The sequence below is a fragment of the Montipora foliosa genome, chromosome 3 (assembly GCF_036669935.1).
Source record: "Montipora foliosa isolate CH-2021 chromosome 3, ASM3666993v2, whole genome shotgun sequence".
Lineage (NCBI taxonomy): Eukaryota > Metazoa > Cnidaria > Anthozoa > Scleractinia > Acroporidae > Montipora > Montipora foliosa.
In genome coordinates this window covers 58,988,801-58,998,800 of record NC_090871.1, presented here as the reverse complement: position 1 = coordinate 58,998,800, position 10,000 = coordinate 58,988,801, and the positions used below count along the sequence as shown (strand labels likewise).

Genomic DNA, 10,000 nt, shown 5'->3' with positions numbered 1-10,000 from the left:
AAGCAATCTGAAACACCAATTGGATTTTACGACTTATAGAGCATCAGATATATTACTTTACGAGAGATTATCTTGCTAAAAATAATCTTAAACTCAGCAAAAGTGAGCTCACTATGAAAATTTCCGTATCTCTCTTTACAATGTGTGACTCATGTGGAACACCAATATGGCTGAGCCCCATTTTCAAGTATCTGTCAAAAGTTCGTGACGTCACGTGAAAACGCTATATTACCTATTTTTTGAACGGTTACTGAAATTTTGCATTTAGCACGGGCAATCCCTCGCGTGGCTTCTCGGTTTTATAACAACAATAAAAGCAAGGTGACACACGCTAACACCAACCCGGTGTGGGTTGTGCGCATGCGTGATGTGTTGGCCACACCGGGGACACCGCGGCAAAATGAGTGCGCATGCTCCGCTTCGAACACATTTGATTCATTTGATTCGAGCTTTTGAGCTCTTTGTTTTTGAGTTTATTCGGCGGTGAAGGAAAAGTTCTAGTGGACCTTTTGATGATTAAGATCTCACGCTCAACATGGACTCGACAGAAAAACTAAACAGTAGTTCCGAGTTGTTTCCAACGAGAAAGTCAAGAGAGGTAAGCTTATTTTAGGCATGAAATATTTATTTGTTTATGTCGTTTCCATGGAAGTTATCTTTGCCAAACCATGTTTGATCGTGTTTTGGTCACACCGTTGAAGACCTAAAAGTTGTAAATTTTAAACTGATAACATTTTTCGTTTACTGTTTTTCGCCTAAGGGCAATTCCTCTAAAAACGGGGAGGGTTTTGACAAAACAGAAGTTTTAACCTCGGACATGTGCTACGAGAGCCATGGATTTTTCTGTGACCTGGTTCTCAACAGCAAGAGCAATGGTTTGTATGGTCATGATGGTGATGCTCTTTCTTTTCCAGCTCTGTGTTGCTTTGCAGGACACACCAGGTTGTGGTATGATTAAATTTAATTGATCTCTAGCTTTCTGTTGATTTCATTGTCCCAGTCATCTGACCTGAAGAAATCTTGTGGAAAGTGTTGATATCTGGCTGGCTGTCATTTTGACTGTCATTACTTTCAAGATGTGAGCAACTGTTTTTATCTGCATTGTTAGACAAAACCTCTTATTAAGGGAGTCAGTTAAGTTGTTTAGTTTTTTTATAAAGGGATCTTTACAAATAGGGCACAGATTTCCATGTTTTTTTCAAGTATCTAAGTGACATCTGTGCATGAAAATGACCAAGTGATAATAATATTATTGTTTTACTTTGATCAGTTTCCTGTTGTTTCTTAAACATGTCATTTATTCTTATTCCAGTGCTTGAGTCTAAAACTCTTCCTGGTGTGTGTGCTGATCTGGTCAAACCATGCATGGCAAGCAACATTCCAGATTGTTTTCAGAGAGTGTGATGAGGATTTCAGCGTTGAATATTTTATTGGTTTTATGATGAAAAAAGCCAGGGTTGTTATTCATCTCTCATTTTTTCCTGCATGAGATCCTGCATGATGACAACAGTATTACTGCAAATTAAACATCACAGATGTGAGCATGTCAGTGATTAATACAAGATGGTTTCCAAACAGCTCTTCAAAATTGTCTAGAAAAGGGACGATAATTATTTACTTGCCACACCTTCTAAGTCAATGTTTGAACAAGCAAATATAATTTGGTTTTTTAATTCAAGTAAACTGTCTTACTTTCATTAATACAGCTCTATGTTATTCTAATCTTTCTCTTGCTGAGCATGGGTTTGGATATTAACTTCTGAGAATGCTCCTACTTATAATAGTCTTAATAATGAATATACGGTACTTACAACAATAAAATTAGAGAGATATTTGAGTTACTGTATATTGTCTTTTGTGGTAACACATACCATAGTAGTTGTTGTGGTTGTTGTTGTTGAAAAGGAATCAGATCTAGATAGAGTCATTGTGGGTCCAGATAGAGCCATTGTGGGTCTATCATTGGTAGTGAAACTGGATCAGTTGTGCATAATAAAATGTTAGAGTATGAAGCAGAATGCCTCTAGTCTTGCTGGATGTATGATTACATTCCTCTCTCAGTATCTTTACACACAGTGCAAAATTTAGGCTGGATTTTTGCTGGTGCAATGCATGCAAAAGTGAAATGAGTATTTTCCAAACACATGCAGGTGAATGGTTTCTTATTTCATTATCATGATTCTCATGTCTCCCCACCCTCATCCCAGCAAGGCTCTACAAGGTGATCGACAAAGCTGGAGAAAAAAATTACAGTTACCAGCCAGCTGCAGGAAAAATACTGGAAAAATATTTTCAACGATGGACCACTACCAAACTCCAAGTAAAAGGGAAACATCAAGTAGCATTGGAGTCAAATTTATACTTAGTTTCAAAACTTTTTTGCGATCCTCTCTTAAAATTAAGACTTATTTTCTTTATTTTATTGCCTCGCTCTTGTAAAAGTAACTAGTGTTGTAAAATATGAGAATGGAGGGCAGGTAAGTGACGTATCCAAGTTGCCGAATGAGTGGGATGCGGGCATGAAAAGAACTTAAGCTTATTTCTCACTTTCAAATGATTCCAATGAAAGAAACAGACGATTTCCTCATTCAACAGGAGCAACATAAGCCATCTTCGCAGAAGGAATTATCATTCTGCCCTTGCAAAGATGTTTACCCGGCGTTTTCCTTCTCAGTGCACAGTTTTCCCCCAAGAGGTTTACTAACGCAGAGACCATCGCGACTAATAACATTACGAACTTCGTCCTTTTGCTCTAGCGCTCGAATGCTAGGTAAAATTCTCCTGGTTTGAACTATAGTTTTTTGGTTTGAAAAGACAAACGGAAGATTAGTCTTTCAGGAAGCTCTCTTCAAAATTTAAACCTTATCAAAGTAGTGTTGTCCTTATCATCGCAAAATGAAAACAAACACAGAGAATTTAAATTGCCGCCATTTTGCCGCGCTGTTGTTTCTATGGGAGATTTAATTGGTACCAGTCCCTCGCGCGTGGAAACGATGCGCGCGTGGCACAAGCCTGCGCACTCATTTTGCCGCGGTGTCCACACCGGGTTGTTTCACTGGCGAAAAATGTCTGCGCATGAGTCGCGCAATATGACACGTGACGCGTTTCCGGGACTATCATTGGCTCTCGTGAAAAAAGCACCCCCGAGAAGAACAGAAAAATGGCTGCCGTTTGAGAATCGGTAGCTTGTTGGTTTCCGTTCTTTTTAGAGCGATCAAGGCTAGTTTTAACGCCAGTTTCAAGTGGAATGTATTCTTAGAGAACGTCTATGTTGTGTAAGTCGTTTGAAAGTCCAATCCAACCAGCATCCTCGGAAAATTTGCTCCTGGAAAATTTTATTTCGTGGGAAAAGAGCTGCGAAACAGGTGAGTTTTCTGCGCAATTTTTAATGTGGAAAGTTTGTTGCCACCGGGTACAAAAAGTTACTGTAATGTGCAGAAAGGAGGATTCCTAAAGTTTCCGTTCATGTGTGAATTGGCTTGTACCAGGTGGCAAGGAAATGGCAATATTGTTCAACGTGAAAGTTATTTTTTTCTGCGTTACACCTTACGATCGGCACCTCTACATGAATGATCAATGATTCGATCAAATATGAATTTGATTTTGAAAGTGATTGTCTCATTGGGAACGTAACCCTAGTATCAAATATTTTAAATAGCTGCTTTTAAGGTCATTTATATCCCCTTTTCTGGTGAAGGTCTAAGTTATTATACTTTTTAGCAGTCACAACTGAAAAAATAAAATAATGTTTGGAAGAACAAAAGTGTAGGTACAGATGTATATAGGTATCTATAGATTGAGGTTTTTTTTACTATTGTTTTCTGGAAGCATTAATGATGTAATTTTGGTTTTAGGGGACTGTCATGTGTTGTTGGATCAAGGAAATTCTGTTTTGAGTCAAGTATGGTTGACAGTGAATAGTTGTTCCTGAAAAGGCTGAAAAGAAGCTTTATTGCCTTGGACTTTTTTTGCTTACACCCCACATGTTTGTTCTTTTCTTACATGGCAAAATTTATTAATATATTATGTGATTTGGAGCTGCAGCTAGAAACAGTGTCCCATGCATAAGATCTCATTGGGGTTGATGGCAGTAAAATAATTTTGGTAAAAAGTATGTTTAGAGTTTTTATCATAACTTCTCATCTTGGTCCTGCTGGACTTTAAACATGCTCTACCATTTTGCACAAGGAACTTGTCAATCAACCGTTACCTTTTGGTGTATTTGCAATATGATATTTTGGATGGCAATTGATTTATTTTTCTTATCCCTTATGTGTAGATATCCTATGTCTGTCACATAGTTAGTTTTAAGCTTTTGTTTCCTGTAGTGTATCTTTATTATAGTTAGCACATGACCCCACAAGCATGTGTTATTGCTTTAATATTGATTGTGTTTGAATAAAGGATATTGTTGTCTTGTCTTGTAGATAATGCAAAACAGCCTCAGTTGTATTTGCATTATTTCTGAATGTTACTTTTAAAGGGCAAACCATTAAAAAGTGTACAAAGTTTGCAGGAGTTCAGGAAAAATATTCAAAATATTCATTGATTTGAAGTTCCTGAAGCAGGTAAATCTTGAAGAGTTTACGCAACCATATTTGGAATATACGGCATTTCTTTTTGGGAATGTTCAAGTCCACAGAATTTATTTTCTTTATGTTGAGAAGTACTGTAAGACCGTTGACTCCATGGGGTTCCCCATTGACGGGTAAAATCGTCTGGTGTTAGACAGAGCAAAATACTCTGGCTTTAGACAGAGTAAAATACCAAGTATGGCCGGTTTAGGGGTGAAAGGGTTAAAGTGCAATCATTACTTTGACTTTCTTTCTTCAATTGAACCAATACAAAGTGACTAATCATCACCTCCACCATTGCTATACAATGGCTTTGGCTTTTAGAACAAAGTATCAAAGTTGAAGCTGGTGGCTCAAGGAGTAAACTTTGCAAAAAAGTTAGGTTAAAAATACTTTTATGGTATTTGAGTATTTTTGTAGAACAAATTTGCATAATATTGTTAAAGTCATTAAATCAATGAGAATCCAAACATGAGGATGCAGTTTGCTCAGGAGGGTTTTTTTTTTTTTTTTTTTTTTTAAACAACCCTTAAAGGTAACAGAATCTTGTTTCCTGGATGTAGGCTAAAGAAATCTGACCCCTTAGGGGAACCAGTTCTAAATTGACAAATGACTGTCATTTTATAATTCATAAGTAAAAGCTACTTGCTCGCTTACCAAATTTTTCTACAGTTCCATTCATTTTTCAGATTGATAGCCTTAATTGTACTGCGGCAACTCTGCCAGCTGTTTGGTCTCAGTATCATGAGCAGTACCCCCTTGGGGTAGTTTGTACACTTCACCACCATTGTTTACCCTATCCAGGGACTAAAGCAAGGATGGAAATTGATTACAGCTTCAATAAATTGGACCACTTTTTTTACTTCTTACCCTTACTGCATTAAACTTTAATTTATTCATCCTTTGAAATGGTAGGAATGCTTACTATTATTTACAGCAATTGCTAAAAATTGATTGCATCTAATGTTGAAATATTTTTTACATATGAGTTTTAAGTATTTATGAGTCATGAGTCAATGAGTTAGTGCAGTTACCCTAACCCATATAAAGAAAGCTAAAATTTCAGAGAGTGCTTAGGCCTAATCACTGAAAGGAGGGCTTAGGCTTGATCAATAAGTTATTGCTATATTGACTGTGAGTCTCATTGACTCATGACTCATTGACTCATAAATCATGGGACCTCTTTACATATGGAAAGGTAACAGGAGTTATTTCTGTGAAGTCTTATCCAGAAAACTGCAACATGGGATTATGTCCCTTTCAAATGTAGCTTTGTATGCTTTTGCTCAATGTCTTTGAACGATTATTACGGAAATATGAAGTTATGGTTTTTCTAAAAGTTAAATCTAATGCAAGGGGATTAAAAGTCCACAAAGAGAGGTTAGATAATTTGTTGTACTGGAAGTACTTAGTAGGCCAGCGTGAAATTTGTGAAAAGTTTTGGAGGGTGGCACTGAATCACCTTCAACAACTTTTCTAAAGTTTGAAAATACCTAATTTTATATCCTCCTGCTGTTTTATTGCTGGAAGATAAAATCAATTCCTGATTAAGTATTTTTGTTGTCACATTAACCCACTACAATGTGGTGAAAGCGTATTATTAGCCGTGTAGTAATATTTTATTACAGTAAAATTCTCCCTGCTAGTAAGCTGGACGTCTGAATCAAATATTGTTGTTTTGGCTATTCAGAGTTAACCTAATATATGTTTATTTCTATAATTTGGAGGAAACCAAACAATTGGCATTTTGCTTGGAACAACTATAACAAAATATAATTGCAACTAAAAGGTTTCCATCTAGTGTACCCAGTATGAGGTCCTATGACATGGTTATTATTAATGCTAAATTCACTTTAAAATTTATTTTTGAACGACTGAAATACATTTCTTAATTTTCCCCTCGGTCTTAATAAATTTTCCGCTATGGACCACTTGAATGGCAATTTTAACAACTTAATTTTGAAAAAAAAAGCGAAAATCCTAACATTTTCTGTTAGATGCGGGACCCCGCGGAAACAGTGTGTAACTATTTAGTTGGAAGAGAAACCATTTGGAAATTTAGTGGTATATTTTTTGTTCCACTTTTAAAAGATAAACGCATGAATTGAAATCAAGATGGTAATCCATTAGCTGGTAAGCTCCACAAACGAATTTCCACTCGAACACTAGCAACAGAGACTCGCGTTGACCTTGAAATTTTTAAAGAAATTTCCCTCGTAGCCCTGTTGTCTTAAAAGAGAATCTCGCTGGCATAGAAACGCACTATGCAGTCAACATTCGTCCGTTTTACTGGCCTAAAAAAGGGTCTTTTTTTGTCGACGGAGATCAAATAAAATTGATCTAACAAACATCGAATGGCAGCCATGTTTGATTTGAGGTACTGAAGTCACATGACAAGGCCTCGACCAATCAGACATTTTTCGCCAGTGAAACCGGGTTGTTAGCGTGTTTCACCTTGCTTTTATTGTCGGTTTTATGGACCAATCAGAAGCGTTACGGCCATCAGACTCAATGTGATTGGGTATTATTTGGCGGGACCTGCATTCCAAATTTAGATAATCTGTCGAGCCAAGGCCAAATAAGACCCTTCTGGGTTATGTGGACTTATTGTCCAGTCTGGACGGCTATGCTATGGTCAAAATTTTTCGCTATATGCAAGCAAGCAAAAGAAATTGACAAAACTGCATCCATCTCTGCTAACTGTAGCTCATTGAAATTTATTAGCTGCATGTCACTGAAACTTATTAGCTGCATGTTTTCTCCAACACGAAGATAAACGTTTAGGCTTATTACCCGATACTGGGAACCTCATGATTGACAACGATGACGTCAGTGTGTGTTTTCGAATCCTTTTCGGTGTTTATTTCATTTCCCTCAATTTTCAACGAACTATCCTGGAATTGTGGCCGATGGCCAACATGGGATTAACTAATTTTCAGCATGTAAGCCCATAACCAAGCGGAGATCATATATAACTGCTCGGTCTTTAGGGTACAGTGTTTGCCAAACACCAGAGGTGTAAAATAAATCGAGCTGTTGTGAAGCTCACTTTCTCTTCGCTAAATATGAGAAAATATGAAAATATGATCAAATTTCGGAAGAATGTAAACTAATTCACACTTAAACTCGCTTTGATAACGAGGCCAAAGTGAATTCTTTATTCTGTTATGACAGAACAGATAAAAATCAATCACTTCCTGTATTTCTCCACATTTTGAAAGTGTATTTGCTTAAAATCTTACTGGCAAAATTTTGAGCTTTGATTTTTATCCGGAGGTTGTTTACTTTGAGTGTAAGTTTTGGATTTTAAGGTCTGCCTTTACTCAACTCACGTTCAAAACTAACCGGTTGGACCTCAGAGGGTTGGATTTAGGGAAAAGTGACGTCGCTTACTCGCTAGCTTCAAATTTCAGCGTGTAAATGCAGCTTATTATACATTCACAACACGATTTTAAAAGTCTGAAAGGCCGAAACTTCCGTGCTGCATATTAAATTCAGCCTCGTTCTCCGGATGGAGGGGAGGGAATACTCCCTTATATGGGATATATAGGTATGTGCGGTCCCAAAGGGTATGCTTTCTTAGCCATTTTGGTCTGAAATAGGGTATCAAATTTTTCGTCAGGTCTGAAATAGGGCAAGGAAAATTTTGGTCTGAAATAGGGCAAGGGTTTCAGGAAGCAGGCCGCACACACCCACCTAATTTTTCTGGGAGTACCACCCCCAACCCCCCATTTCCGGGCGGCGTACACAAGTACAAGCGAGTCTTTGACGCCATTTTTTCCTGTATCCAGCTCTCTCAAGATTTTAAAGTTAGTAATGGCGGACCACTAAGTGGGAAAATTCCACTAAAATAAGCAGGTGTCCTTCTAAAATCAAGGCTTACAATTTGGGCCGCACTAAGTGTTAAGTTAACATAGTTTTGAAATCCAAAGATTTTTGGTCATAGTAGCACTTTAAATTTTGGGATCATCGATCACCGCAACGCAACAAAACATTTTTAAGATTTAAAGATATCTTTGGCGTAAAGATAACCTGTTCATAAATTATGTATGCTGTGTTGAAAGGAATTCAGCCATACTTAATCGTAAATTAGTTTAGAAACAAAGGGAAAGTTTTTGCGGCTATAATCGCTTCTAAAACAATTCTAGAGGGCCTAGAAATTGTTTCGCGCAATATGTTGCCCAACAGTGCTACTCATTAATTGCTGATGTAATAATGGAGCGTCTTCAAGGAAAACCTTTTTGTGGTAATGCTTCAAAGTTTGCGGAGAGATTCCTCGCTTGGTGTATTTTTTAAATATTTGATGGCATCGTGTTACGGGGAATGTTGCTACCTGTGGTGCCTACATAGTATCTTTTGTTGGAGAAGATGTTTTCACCGGGACGAATTTCTTTTGGAAAAGTGAGTTGAACTTTTGTATAGCGATACCGCACCGAGATGAACATTGGGCCGAAGAAAATAAGTTTCCGTCTTGATTATATCTTTGGAGAGAGAGACTGAAGGGAATATAATTGAATTTTGGTCGTTATTTATTATATATATATTCCAACAGAGTGTAATTGCTGATATTGGATTTTCGAATAAAAATAGGGTTTGCTAAGTTTATATTTTAGATTACAAAACCGTTTGAATTAATAATTTAAGTTAATGTGTGACGACGACGCCTACGAGAACGTTATCTATAAATATTATTTCCAATTATTCAGATAATTAAGCGAGTACTCCAGGAATAAATTTGGTACGAAGGGAAAGCATGTTTGGAGAGAAAAATGAAAATTTATCGTCAGGTGCTCGCGGCAGTTCACATAACATATCCTGTCGTTATCAAGGCGAAAACGGTTAAGAAGTGTACCAAAATGTAAAACGCACGTGCTAGGCGTGCAATGCCTCTGTTTTTGCTCAGTTTTTAAAACGAACATAAATTTCCTTAAAACGTCCAAATTGTAAGATATTTAAGTATTTTGTGCCATGCTGTCATTGTATTTGCAAGATACGCAGGGTCTTTGCCTAGCTGTAAACAATGACAGCATTTAAAAAAGATGTATGATTTGAGAGGAAAAACATTTTTGATGGAATTTGACGTAGCATAGTCGCCAAATTTTAAACAAAATAGACATTTTTGTGCTGAAAATTGCATTATTTTGTCTCAACTGAACGCTTTGATTTGATTAAAGGCTATGACACGCAGGACTTTCAATAATCATTTTTTTACAACAGGAAAGTAAATCAGTTGCATCAAATATTAAGCCCATCATTACTTTTGTCAAAGAATGAAGTATTAGTTTGAAGTAAACTTAAGTACATGTTTAATCCTGATATCTGGTAACTACATAGTCCTATATTGTGTTCACACCAACTAAGTTGGTTTACTGAACCTCGTTACCCAAACGACGCCGAGTTTTTTAAACCTTGACCACTCGACAATT

General features: G+C 37.0%; 1 long non-coding RNA gene across 1 annotated transcript in view; it reads left to right on the top strand.

Annotated features, from left to right (window-relative positions):
- The first annotated feature begins 8,849 nt into the window (after window positions 1-8,849).
- LOC137997824 (uncharacterized) overlaps window positions 8,850-10,000 on the top strand; it is a 4,497-nt gene continuing 3,346 nt past the window's right edge. Inside the window, exon 1 of the long non-coding RNA XR_011122609.1 lies at window positions 8,850-8,975. This is a non-coding gene — a long non-coding RNA (uncharacterized lncRNA). The remainder of the gene's footprint in view (window positions 8,976-10,000) is intronic.